A 12,426-nucleotide genomic window follows, 5' to 3' on the forward strand; every position below is an offset into this window, starting at 1 on the left:
ATAAGTAATAGGCTAGATGACAAAATTTCAATTATTTGTCCGTCAGACAGATAATTAGAAAACATTAGACTCATATTTTTTATTTTCTTTTATAATTAAATAATAACAGTGCTACATCGAGTTGAAATGGCGCGATACGTCACGCTTGAGTAGAATTTTTACTCAAAAGTGACGTCACGCGACATTTCAACTCAATTAATTAATACTGTATATTCGATTATAGAAAAAAAAATACGAGTCTAATATTTTCTATCTGTCTGACGGACTAAATATAATTTTGATTTCATTACCCAGTCATCATCCCTATTGTATATTATTGCAAATCCATTTCCGAGACATGTTCAATATTATTCTTATAAAATGAATTCTATGCATAATTTCATACCCATAACACAAGCATATTAATTGCTTACTTTGGGGCTAGATGGCGCTGTGTGAGATTGTCCAAAGATATTTATTTATTTAAAGATATTTATACTTAATTTGAAATCTTATTTTAAACGCAAATGTCACACAATAAATGCTTGCCGCATTTTATTTAGATGCCACTTTAACTAATAATTAGGTATTATGTGATAATACTACCACGCATCCACTCACCTCTATGTTGTCATTTCTTAATTACCTATAGTCCTTTTTTGCGAATAAAATATAAGAGAATGAAATCATTAAAACGAAATAATTACAACTGTCTTTTTATTTCCAGGTTCATCAGTATCATGGAATTATCGACATTGGACTTGAAATCTCAGTTGAAGTTCCGGTATTGGATTGACGACAGCAATCAACTATCGATGAACACTGATTTGAAGATGCTTGACGTTCTACAGAGGAAGCAAGAAAATAATAATTAGAGATATTTACAAATTAAAACATAGTAGTTATGCACTTTTATTCAAATTAATATTGTTTACTGATCAGTAATAATAACATAACCCAAGACTTGTAGCAGCCTATGCTGAACCTCATCATGGCTCTTTTGTTTTTTTTTCTTTATTTTTCATTTTCTAATATTAATTTAGTGAACATAAAATGCCAGCTACTCGGATATTTAGGTGACTTGGGACTGATTTTTTAATCGTTGAATATCTGCTAAAGAATAAACATTTTGACATATCTCATACTATTCTTCAGTTAAAAGTTATACGACGGTTGAAAAATCAGCCCATAAGTTTTTTATAAAACTGAGGTGGAATTGTGTAAAGCAATCGTTATCATTTGACAGTTACGTACGTAACATAACGTACGATTATTCTGTCAAACACTTAAACTGATTTTATCGTTCGTTATGAACTGTCAAATGATTACGATTGCTTTACACAATTCCACCTCTGATCCAGATTCTTTTTTAATATTTTCATTTATATAGGAAAATGTAACATAATTATTTAATTATTTAGTTAATGTCAATTTGCATTCATATTATAAATAAATATTGCACTTGAAATTATGATTACATATTTTGGAATTAAACATGTCTTAGCTAAGTAAAATTACTCGAATTTCACTATCATTGGAATTTAATATTTTTCGCTTATATTAAAATTGCAGCTTGATCCACTGTCATTCTAGGTAACTTAGATTTTTAAATCCGACTCTGTCAGCACTGAAGCTACATGTAGCACTTTTTTTACTTATAAGCTTATGTCTTTTTATTTAATGTACTAAATGATAGATCAATTACGAAAGTAGATTGCTCCTTTACAGAGACATAGTAATATTACAGTCAAATGTATGCTTTCAAAAGTTGTAGAAAATAATTGTTTAATCATTATAAATATACTATTTGAAGCAAATTTTTGTTTTTTCTTCATTAATTAATTAATAAACACAATGTAGGTTGAGTTATAATCACACACAGGCTTAACTGTCTCGCACACAGATTTAAATATCTAACACACAGGCTTAACTATCTCGCACACAGGCTTAATATCTTTGATATCTGTTTCCTAAACAGCTTTCATTTAGGTACATACATAAGATGATTAAATTTTAATAATATGACTAAACTAAACTGCACTCAAACTTTCATGCATAGAGAAAAGTAATACATAGGAAACTTTCATGTAACATAGCACTCCATTAACAACGGTAACTAGAGAATGCTTGGAAATAAAATCGATAGGTGGCGCATTCTAAATAGTAATCAATGATGATAGCGCTACGATGCGCCTCCTATCGGTATTATTTCTAAAGCATTCTGTAATTTCAACACATTATCATGATCACAGATATGGATTAGAGTAGATACAGCAAGTTGATCGTCAAAGCGTGCCATTCCGATATGTCCAAATGGACATACATGGTCGAGTGATGTTCATGTAATCCGATTACAACAATCGGTTACGATGATTTTACGAGGACAGTAGTACGAACACGGTAGAAAGAGAAATTATTTACGGATTGAGAATTGTAATTAACAGCACAAGTAACAAATAATTAATTAGATTAAAGTAGCAGTAGAAGAAGTATAAAGTAGCATTGTTTTTAATACATATCCTGCGATGTACTCCTAAGAGTTAAAACCATGGTCCCTGTATTTGGTGCACTCATACCGATCCCAAGGAACCGTACTTACTCATAACAATAAGACACACACTGATGCATGTATTCATGCACTTGACAAAATGTCTTGAAACGCTGGTAGGGTAAAAAAAATAACGAGATTTGACGATTTGTAAGAATTAATTTATTTTAAAAAGGTAAATAAAGATGTTTTTGGTTTTGTATTTAACAAATTATTAGTTTTATCGGAATTAATTAATTTTCGAATCGAGTCACACGATATCATTCGATGACTGTGCAAATGCAGTACGATGATACGATTACTTTTACGTTGCGGCAATCACTAAAATTCGCTAAAATGACACTAATGACACAGTATATATATGAGCTAAAGCAGTACGGAAGCTTAGCCCTTTCGGCGAGTTAAATACCTACACTTCAACTGAGTGTTAGGGTTGGCACTCTAAATCTTTATAAAATTAATAAGGTTCTTACTTACTTATTTATTACAACGTTCATTTAGGTTTATTAATTATCAAATACCTAATGGAATAAATTAATTGACAAAGTAGTTAACAAAAAAATAAATCGTTAATTAGGTTCTTTAATGATCGAATACATAATCGAATAAATTGATTAAGTACTATTAGAGGCCGGTAGAATATCTATTCTCATAAATAAAATACCGGATACTTACTTTCACATACCTATTGCCTCATTTTAAATACAGTTCATCACTTAGTACAAAAGCGCGCGGAGAAAATTACTTTATCAAATAGAAAACATAATTTGTTAAAAAGCGTAATTACGTAATTTATAGCCTGACCAGGAACATAAAAACCCTCGCCATGTTGCGGAAAATTAATGGTACTAATTTCTTTTAATGGCAACAGTAACTAAAAACTTCATTGACATGTCACCTTACATGTCAGTCTATTGTTGTCAAAGTGTAAACAAACTTTATTTTAAATGTGCGCAATTGATTTTGTGTATTAAACTGCTAAAATATTTTTATAGTCGTGAAAGAAAAGTGGTTCACAATGTGTTAAAGTATTTGTCGAAGAGAAATACTAAGGGTTCGGACAATATTTTCATTGAATAATGTTTCCGACAAAGGTTGTCAAATTGACTGACATGTTTATCGTATAGTACAGTCAACTATGAAAATTAGCTGTGGTTTGTTTCAACTACCTATTTTAAAGTTTTTTGTCACTTTGTAAGTGTTGAATTTTATGGAATTGGGAAAGAAGTACCGAGTTTGAAGCGTTCATGAGCAGACATTGTAGTTGAATATTCAAGTTTAGAATTTGATTATTGATGAATAATAATAAAATCCTACTAGCTCGATTGATGGTTTCATTTAATTTATTTAAACCAGTTTACCTGTTTTATAATATTTTTTGTTAATTTATGAAAATATTAAATTAGCCCATAATCCTGAATCCTGATACATAAAGTTAGCCTATTAATTTAATACAGGTACGACTGTACCCAGTATTGCACTATCAAATGCAATTGACGCGCCTCTATGCCAGGGTTTTTATGTTCCTGGTCAGGCTATAAATAGAACTATTACAAAATCAGATGTAAGCACTTTATTTAAAAAGTAATATTTAATCATTTTTACAATTCAGAATTATTACGAAGTTTAAAAAATGAAAGTTCTGGTTTTGGAAATGCCGAGTTCAAGCAGCCGTATACTACGCAATACACTCGTGGCATGTTTTTTAAAAATACAGCGGACAGTGCATGCAATAAAATTATTATTAAAAACAACGCGCGCGACACTCGCGACGGATGGACTGCGAGGTTCGCTTAGAGCTCGTGTAAAGCGTGCGTCTGTGTGCGTGAGTCTGATTTCGAGCGTTTGTATGAAGCTTCCGTACTGTTTAATTTATCTACTGTGCTAATGACGTTTAAAAAGTGGCACGCTCGGCTTCATACAATTTTTGACACATGCTGCATCTATCCATATCTGTGATCATGATAGACTACATTCATTCTTCACGACAATTAAATTAATAAACAAGTACACTAGCTATTACTTTTATTATTATGAATGCATAAGATTTTACAATAGAGTTGATTATTATAAAATAATTTGTAATTTGTTAGGAGAATCTCATAGGTACCTACTTCCGTAATATATAGCCAACAAATAACTAAGATAGATAAGCTAATTGAATCAAGACATATTATGTACGACAACTGAAACCTTTCATAATTTATCGCCTTCTATACATAATATTATTGCTTAAAACGAAATAGATTTTTGAGCCAAATAAAGTTAAACTAATGACATTTGACCATTTTCAACTCGATCACCTGGCAACACTGAGAGTTACAGGATTTCAAAATTTCAGGACATGGCTGGTTTGAAGGAAATGTAGAAACAAATGAATTCGGGATTGGGTGAAGTTAGAAAAAAAGTAAAAATGGGGTTCGGCGCGGAAAATGGTCCAGATTAAGGCAAAAATGCAAAATTTTGGAAATCCAAGATGGCCGCCAAGCGTTCACCCGTTTTCCTAAAGGGACTAAATTCTCCATACAAATTGTATGCAGGGGGGCTTAGCTAACGTAGAAAAAGGCGAGGCCGAAGGCCGAGCGATAGCTTAAAGCCTGTGAGTCGCCATAGATTTATTTTTAATGCGTCAATAAAGGACTAGAGCCCAGTGACAGACAGAAAGGCGAGGCCGAAGGCCGAGCGATGGTTCAAATCCCGACAGTCGCCATAGATTTACTTGTGTTGCGTCAAAAAAGCACAAGAGCACAGTGACAAACGGGAACGTCCCCTGTAATTTTTGCGAGGCCGAAGGCCGAGCTCCGAATGCGAGGCCGCAGGCCGAGCGCCGCGTAGGGCGAAGCCCGGAGCGGCCAGCATCGCAGATCTAGCTTTTGTAGCCCGCGTAGCGGGCGACCAAAGCTAGTCTATAATATATAAAGCTCGATTACCACTCACTCACTCACTCACTCACTGATCAGGGGTATTTTTGGGGTATTTAGAGGGGAGAGGGGTAAAAATTTTGGTGTTTGTTTTAAACTAGATTTTTCGACTGCCAGCTTTACCACATTTTTTGAACCAAAAAACAAAATGGCGGCACTTTTTGAAACACAAACTTTTCTGTCTTTGGTCCTGAATTTTTTCTTTTTTGGTGGTTGGTTGGGGTTGCCAAGTTGTGTTGAAAAATGTGAGAAAAAAACGGAAAAACAAAATGGCCGCGCCGCCATCTTGGATTAAAAATTCGATTTCGGGGTGTTTTTAGGGAGATGTCACTCCGAGATGAGCAATTGTTTTTGAAAAATTCTTTTGAGTATTTGTGACATGTATAGTCTTCTTAAGAGCCCCATTCACAGATTATCGAAAAACAAGATGGCGGCTGAGCCGTCGGCCATTTTGTTGCGATCAAAAAATTTCTAAACTTTGACAGCAATTTTCCGGTAGATGGCGACACCGGAGTGGGGTACAATGTTCCGAGCGATTGTTGGTCTGTTATTCGAGTGTGGCCATGAATCGGAAAAAACTACCATTTTGGTAGAAAATTTTCCACCACGGCCCCGGATAGTAGAAAATGGAAATTTCCAAAAATTCCAAAAACTTGGTATGCAGTTTGGTGACGTTTGGGGACCCGAATGACATTTCACCATTTTTATGAAAAAAGTCTGGCAACACTGAAAGTTACGGGGAAAACAAATTTTCGCGACATGGGTGTCTTTAAAGTTAGTGACAGACAGAAAGAATTATGGCAGAAAAAAAATAAAAATGACGTTTGGTCGGATATACGACCCAGATTATGGGAAAAATCCGAAATGTCAGAAAATCAAGATGGCGGTGGCGTGGGCGGCCATTTTGTAAAAAGTTGAAAATTTCGAAATTTTGGAATCCATTTTTCGAGTACATGGCAACATTTTGGAAAGTCGAGTTGTATGAGGCGGTTGTGTGTCTTGTCAAGAGGTTTCGCTTGGGTGAAGAAATTTCTCCAGTGTTGCCATACCTTAGGAGATTTGGTCCAAAAATGTCGAAAGTAGAAATAACGACTTCCGGTCAAAAATTTGGATGACGCCTCCTGCAAAAGGGTCGTGCAAATGACATTTGACCATTTTCATCTCGATCACCTGGCAACACTGGAAGCTACGGGAAAAAGTATTTTTTTCGACATGGGTGTCTTTAAAGTTAAGGACGGACAGAAGGAGATATGGCAGGGAAAATCTGAAAATGGGGTTTAGTCGGTTATACGACCCAGACTATGGGAAAAATCCGAAATCATGGAAAATCAAGATGGCGGCTGAGCGGGCGGCCATTTTGTAAGAAGTTTCAGATTTTCGATTTTTCAAATGCGTTTTTCGGATAGTTGGCAACATTTGGGAAAGTCGGTTTGTATGTGGCGATTATGTAGTTTGTCAAGGAGTATTATTTGAAAAAACAAAAATTTCCAGTGTTGCCATACTTTCGGAGATTTGGTCCAAAAATGTAAAAAATGGAAATAACGACTTCCGGTCAGAAATTTGGATGACGCCTCCTGCAAATAGGTCAAACTAATGACATTTGACCATTTTCAACTCGATCACCTGGCAACACTGAGAGTTACAGAAACTCAAAGTTTTGGGACAACGGAGGAATAAGGAATTGTAGAAACAAATGAATTCGGGATTGGGTTAAGTTAGAAAAAAAGTAAAAATGGGGTTCGGCGCGGAAAATGGTCCAGATTAAGGCAAAAATGCAAAATTTTGGAAATCTAAGATGGCCGCCAAGCGTTCACCCGTTTTCCTAAAGGGACTAAATTCTCCATACAAATTGTATGCAGGGGGGCTTAGCTAACGTAGAAAAAGGCGAGGCCGAAGGCCGAGCGATAGTTTAAAGCCTGTGAGTCGCCATAGATTTATTATTAATGCGTCAAAAAAGGACTAGAGCCCAGTGACAGACAGAAAGGCGAGGCCGAAGGCCGAGCGATGGTTCAAATCCCCACAGTACCCATAGATTTACTCGTGTTGCGTCAAAAAAGCACAAGAGCACCGTGACAAACGACAACGCCCCCTGTAATTTTTGCGAGGCCGAAGGCCGAGCTCCGAATGCGAGGCCGCAGGCCGAGCGCCGCGTAGGGCGAAGCCCGGAGCGGCCAGCATCGCAGATCTAGCTTTTGTAGCCCGCGTAGCGGGCGACCAAAGCTAGTCTATCTATCTATCTATCTATAATATATAAAGCTCGATTACCACTCACTCACTCACTGACTGATCAGGGGTATTTTTGGGGTATTTAGAGGGGAGAGGGGTAAAATTGTTGTTGTTTGTTTTAAACTAGATTTTTTGACTGCCAGCTTTATTAAATTTTTTGAACCAAAAAACAAAATGGCGGCACTTTTTGAAACTCCAACTTTTTTGTTTTTCATCCTGAATTTTTTCCTTTTTGGGAGTTTATTAGGGTTGCCAAGGTGTGTTAAAAAATGTGAGAAAAAAATGGAAAAACAAAATGGCCGCGCCGCCATCTTGGATTGAAAACGCGATTTCAGGGGTGTTTTTGGGGAGGTGTCACTCCGAGATGCGCAGTTGTTTTTGAAAATTTCTTTTAAGTTTTTAGGCGTTGTATAATCTGCTTTAGAGCCTCATTCACAGATTATCAAAAAACAAGATGGCGGCTGAGCCGTCGGCCATTTTGTTGCGATCAAAAAATTCCCAAACTTTGGTAGCAATTTTCCGGCAGATGGCGACACCGGAGTGGGGTACAATGTTCCGGGCGATTGTTGGTCTGTTATTCGAGTGTTGCCATGAATAGGAAAAAACTACCATTTTGGAAGAAAATTTTCCACCACGGCCCCGGATAGTAGAAAATGGAAATTTCCAGAAATTCCAAAAACTTGGTATGCAGTTTGGTGACGTTTGGGGACCCGAATGACATTTTACCATTTTTATGAAAAAAGTCTGGCAACACTGAAAGTTATGGGGAAAAGTTTTTTTTGCGACATGGGTGACTTTAAAGTTAGTGACAGACAGAAAGAATTATGGCAGAAAAAAAATAAAAATGACGTTTGGTTGCATATACGACCCAGATTAAGGGAAAAATCCGAAATGTCAAAAAATCAAGATGGCGGAGGCGTGGGCGGCCATTTTGTAAAAAGTTGAAAATTCCGAAATTTTGGAATTCATTTTTCGAGCGGTTGGCAACATTTTAGAAAGTCGAGTTGTATGAGGCGGTTGTGTGTCTTGTCGAGAGGTTTCGCTTGGGTGAAGAATTTTTTCCAGTGTTGCCATGCTTTGGGAGATTTGGTCCAAAAATGTCGAAAGTAGAAATAACGACTTCCGGTCAAAAATTTGGATGACGCCTCCTGCAAAAGGGTCGTACAAATGACATTTGACCATTTTCATCTCGATCACCTGGCAACACTGGGAGCTACGGGGAAAAGTATTTTTTTCGACATGGGTGTCTTTAAAGTTAAGGACGGACAGAAGGAGATATGGCAGGGAAAATCTGAAAATGGGGTTTGGTCGGTTATACGACCCAGACTATGGGAAAAATCCGAAATCATGGAAAATCAAGATGGCGGCTGAGCGGGCGGCCATTTTGTAAAAAGTTTCAGATTTTCGATTTTTCAAATGCATTTTTCGGGCAGTTGGCAACATTTGGGAAAGTCGAGTTGTATGGGGCGATTACGTAGTTTGTCAAGGAGTATCGATTGGAAAACCAAATATTTCCAGTGTTGCCATGCTTTGGGAGATTTGGTCCAAAAATGTAAAAAAAGGAAATAACGACTTTCGGTCAAAAATTTGGATGACGCCTTCTGCAAATAGGTCAAACTAATGACATTTGACCATTTTTAGCTCGATGACCTGGCAACACTGGGAGTTACGGAAACTCAAAATTTTGGGACATTGGTGGTTTTAAGGAATTGTTTTACGGGATTGGGTGAAGTTAGAAAAAAAGTAAAAATGGGGTTCGGCGCGGAAAATGGTCCAGATTAAGGCAAAAATGCAAAATTTTGGAAATCCAAGATGGCCGCCAAGCGTTCACCCGTTTTCCTAAAGGGACTAAATTCTCCATACAAATTGTATGCAGGGGGGCTCAGCTAACGTAGAAAAAGGCGAGGCCGAAGGCCGAGCGATAGTTTAAAGCCTGTGAGTCGCCATAGATTAATTTTTGATGCGTCAAAAAAGGACTAGAGCCCAGTGACAGACAGAAAGGCGAGGCCGAAGGCCGAGCGATGGTTCAAATCCCGAGAGTTACCACAGTTAAACTTGTGTTGCGTCAAAAAAGCACAAGAGCACAGTGACAGACAGTAAACACCCCCTGTAATTTTTGCGAGGCCGAAGGCCGAGCTCCGAATGCGAGGCCGCAGGCCGAGCGCCGCGTAGGGCGAAGCCCGGAGCGGCCAGCATCGCAGATCTAGCTTTTGTAGCCCGCGTAGCGGGCGACCAAAGCTAGTTAAGCTAAATATGCTTGCATCACGATTGACCTCACCACATACATAGTAACTTATCTATTCATAACGTGTTTATAATTTCAACATGAGTTAATGTATAGTCCATAGAGATATAACAGAGAGATGCCAACAAATGCGCTGAGTTCGAAAGTGTCGCATTAGAAATTCACACACACAAAGTAATCAAAATATGTGCTCAGTATCCACTGCAGTATCAGTACTCAACGAATAATTTAGTACTACGCAAGCAATGTAAACTGTTTACATTATGAGTATGACGTCGCTGCTGTCATTATTGCTGTCACGAGCAATGTGTTCTGTTTTTGGGCATATTGCTGAGACACCGGCCCCGCCCCCTTTTCACATCTCCCTTTAGTTTCTGTGTTCTGTGGTATAGTCTTAGATGCTTAGTACAGTCGATGGTACATCAAACTAAGCTCTATGGCACCTTATGTCCTCGTATTAAATGCTATTTTACACAATATATAGCCTCAGAAGCTGTCTGTACATGAGCTCCAAACCGCACGAGGGCTCTGACTGGCAAATGCACGTTCTTAATAAGTCTCTTTGCTGTCAAACAGAATCGTTTAAATATTTTTTGCGGGCAGTTAAATGTAACTCCAGAGAGCGTAATGGATATAAATGGAATATGAGCATTGGTTTGACGTGTTTTGTACCTCGTGCGGGTTGTTACAACTACGACAGCCATTTAGAACCGCATTTACTAAGGAATAAGCTCTTTTATAATGCGAACAGCTAGGGACTGAAATTCGTTGCCTGCTGCTGTCTTTATGAACACTGTAATCTGTGCCTTTTCAAGGCGAGGGTGAATACGCACTTACAGAACAGATGTACCATCCTAGACAGCGTCTCACTTAACATCAGGTGCGATTCCGGTCAAATACCTGCCTTATTATGCATTTAAAAAAAATTGCTTTAATATGTTTAGTACCTTTCTGTACTATTTAATTACCCGTGTCATCATCATCATCATCATCATTTCAGCCATAGGAGGTCCACTGCTGAACATAGGCCTCCCCCAATGCTTTCCATGTTGATCGATTGGTAGGGGCTTGCGTCCAGCGCTTCCCTGCTACCTTTACGATGTCGTCGGTCCACCTTGTAGGTGGACGTCCCACGCTACGTTTTCCGGTACACGGCCTCCATTCCAGAACCTTGCTGCTCCATCCGTTCCTTCCTTATAATAGGACTAACCTCACTCTTCCCATGGATGTCGTGAGAGTTTTAGTAGGAAGAAATATGCGAACATAAGCCCTCCTGAAACCGTCTAGCTAACATGGGGGAGTTTAGGCCAAATCCTTTTGCCTTTAGTAAGTTACAGAGGGTTGTCCTCCTGCAGTGGAGACTTAACGCCCGTATTCACAAACATTACTATGAGGTCTCACAGTGCGCGAGGACGCACAGGGTGACATATGAACCAATCACAGAGCTCTATTCAACGCTGTGCGTTCGATTTGCAGCTACACTTACGCAAGCATCGTTTGTGAATACGGGTGTTAATAAGTAAGGCTGGTTTTAGTGTCACGCGGACTGTCAGTGCGGATCGCTCCGCACAGCCGATCTGTATGAACTGCTAGGGAGCGAGCGGTTCCTCCGGACCGCATTACTCTAAAACGCTCCCTAGAAGTTCATACAGATTGTCAAAAAAACACAAAAACCAGCCTTAATGATGATGTACTACGTACTGTCGATATCCAAACTAATTTTTAATCTTAACATATCGATACTCTAGTCGGCATCTCTAGTCATCCACACACACACCACTTCAATCGCGTATTTTGGCCGTAGCTTTAGTTGTATGAATTCCAAAATACATGGGATTCCATTCCTTGGTCTCGGCTATTATATTATACCCATCAAAAACAATACTTGTCAAAAAAACCAAGTCTCGCAACTCAGTTGTTCTACGGTAAAAAGTTGTGAGATCCATGTAATACCAAGTCCAGGCCAGGAAATCTTTAACGTTTTACATAAATTATTGACTTGGCCATCGCACTAAATAATTTAATTTACACGTGTTTTCATGCGATGACCAAGTCAATATATTTATGTAAAACGTTAAAGATTTCCTGGCCTGGACTTGGTATTACATGGATCTCACAACTTTTTACCGTAGAACAACTGAGTTGCGAGACTTGGTTTTTTTGACAAGTATTGTTTTTGATGGGATCTCATTTCTTTTTGTATTTTGTAGACAGCAGTTATGTATCTAGAAAACTGGACCGAAATTGAAAAATTTTACTCGACTTGGCGGTTGCACTACCGTGCCCTCAAATATTTTAGTTTTTCCTTGATTCATACACCAAACACTACTTATATTCCAAATTTGAAGCTTCTAGGTCTGCTAGAAGTGCCTTAGAATTTTGATGATCGGTGAGTCAGTGAGTCAGTGAGTCAGTGAGTCAGTGAGTCAGTGAGTGACAAAATTAAGTAACTTTGACCCGTTATAATTCTTAAACTACTGGTTCAAATTGAATGAAATTTTAAATAT

The 12,426-nt window shown here is 37.9% G+C and overlaps 1 protein-coding gene across 1 annotated transcript in view; it reads left to right on the plus strand.

Moving 5' to 3' along the window:
- The window catches only part of LOC135083003 (venom dipeptidyl peptidase 4-like), a 301,931-nt gene that overhangs the window by 173,708 nt on the left and 115,797 nt on the right, over positions 1–12,426 (plus strand). The window lies entirely within an intron of this gene.

The sequence above is a fragment of the Ostrinia nubilalis genome, chromosome 22 (assembly GCF_963855985.1).
Source record: "Ostrinia nubilalis chromosome 22, ilOstNubi1.1, whole genome shotgun sequence".
Classification (NCBI taxonomy): domain Eukaryota; kingdom Metazoa; phylum Arthropoda; class Insecta; order Lepidoptera; family Crambidae; genus Ostrinia; species Ostrinia nubilalis.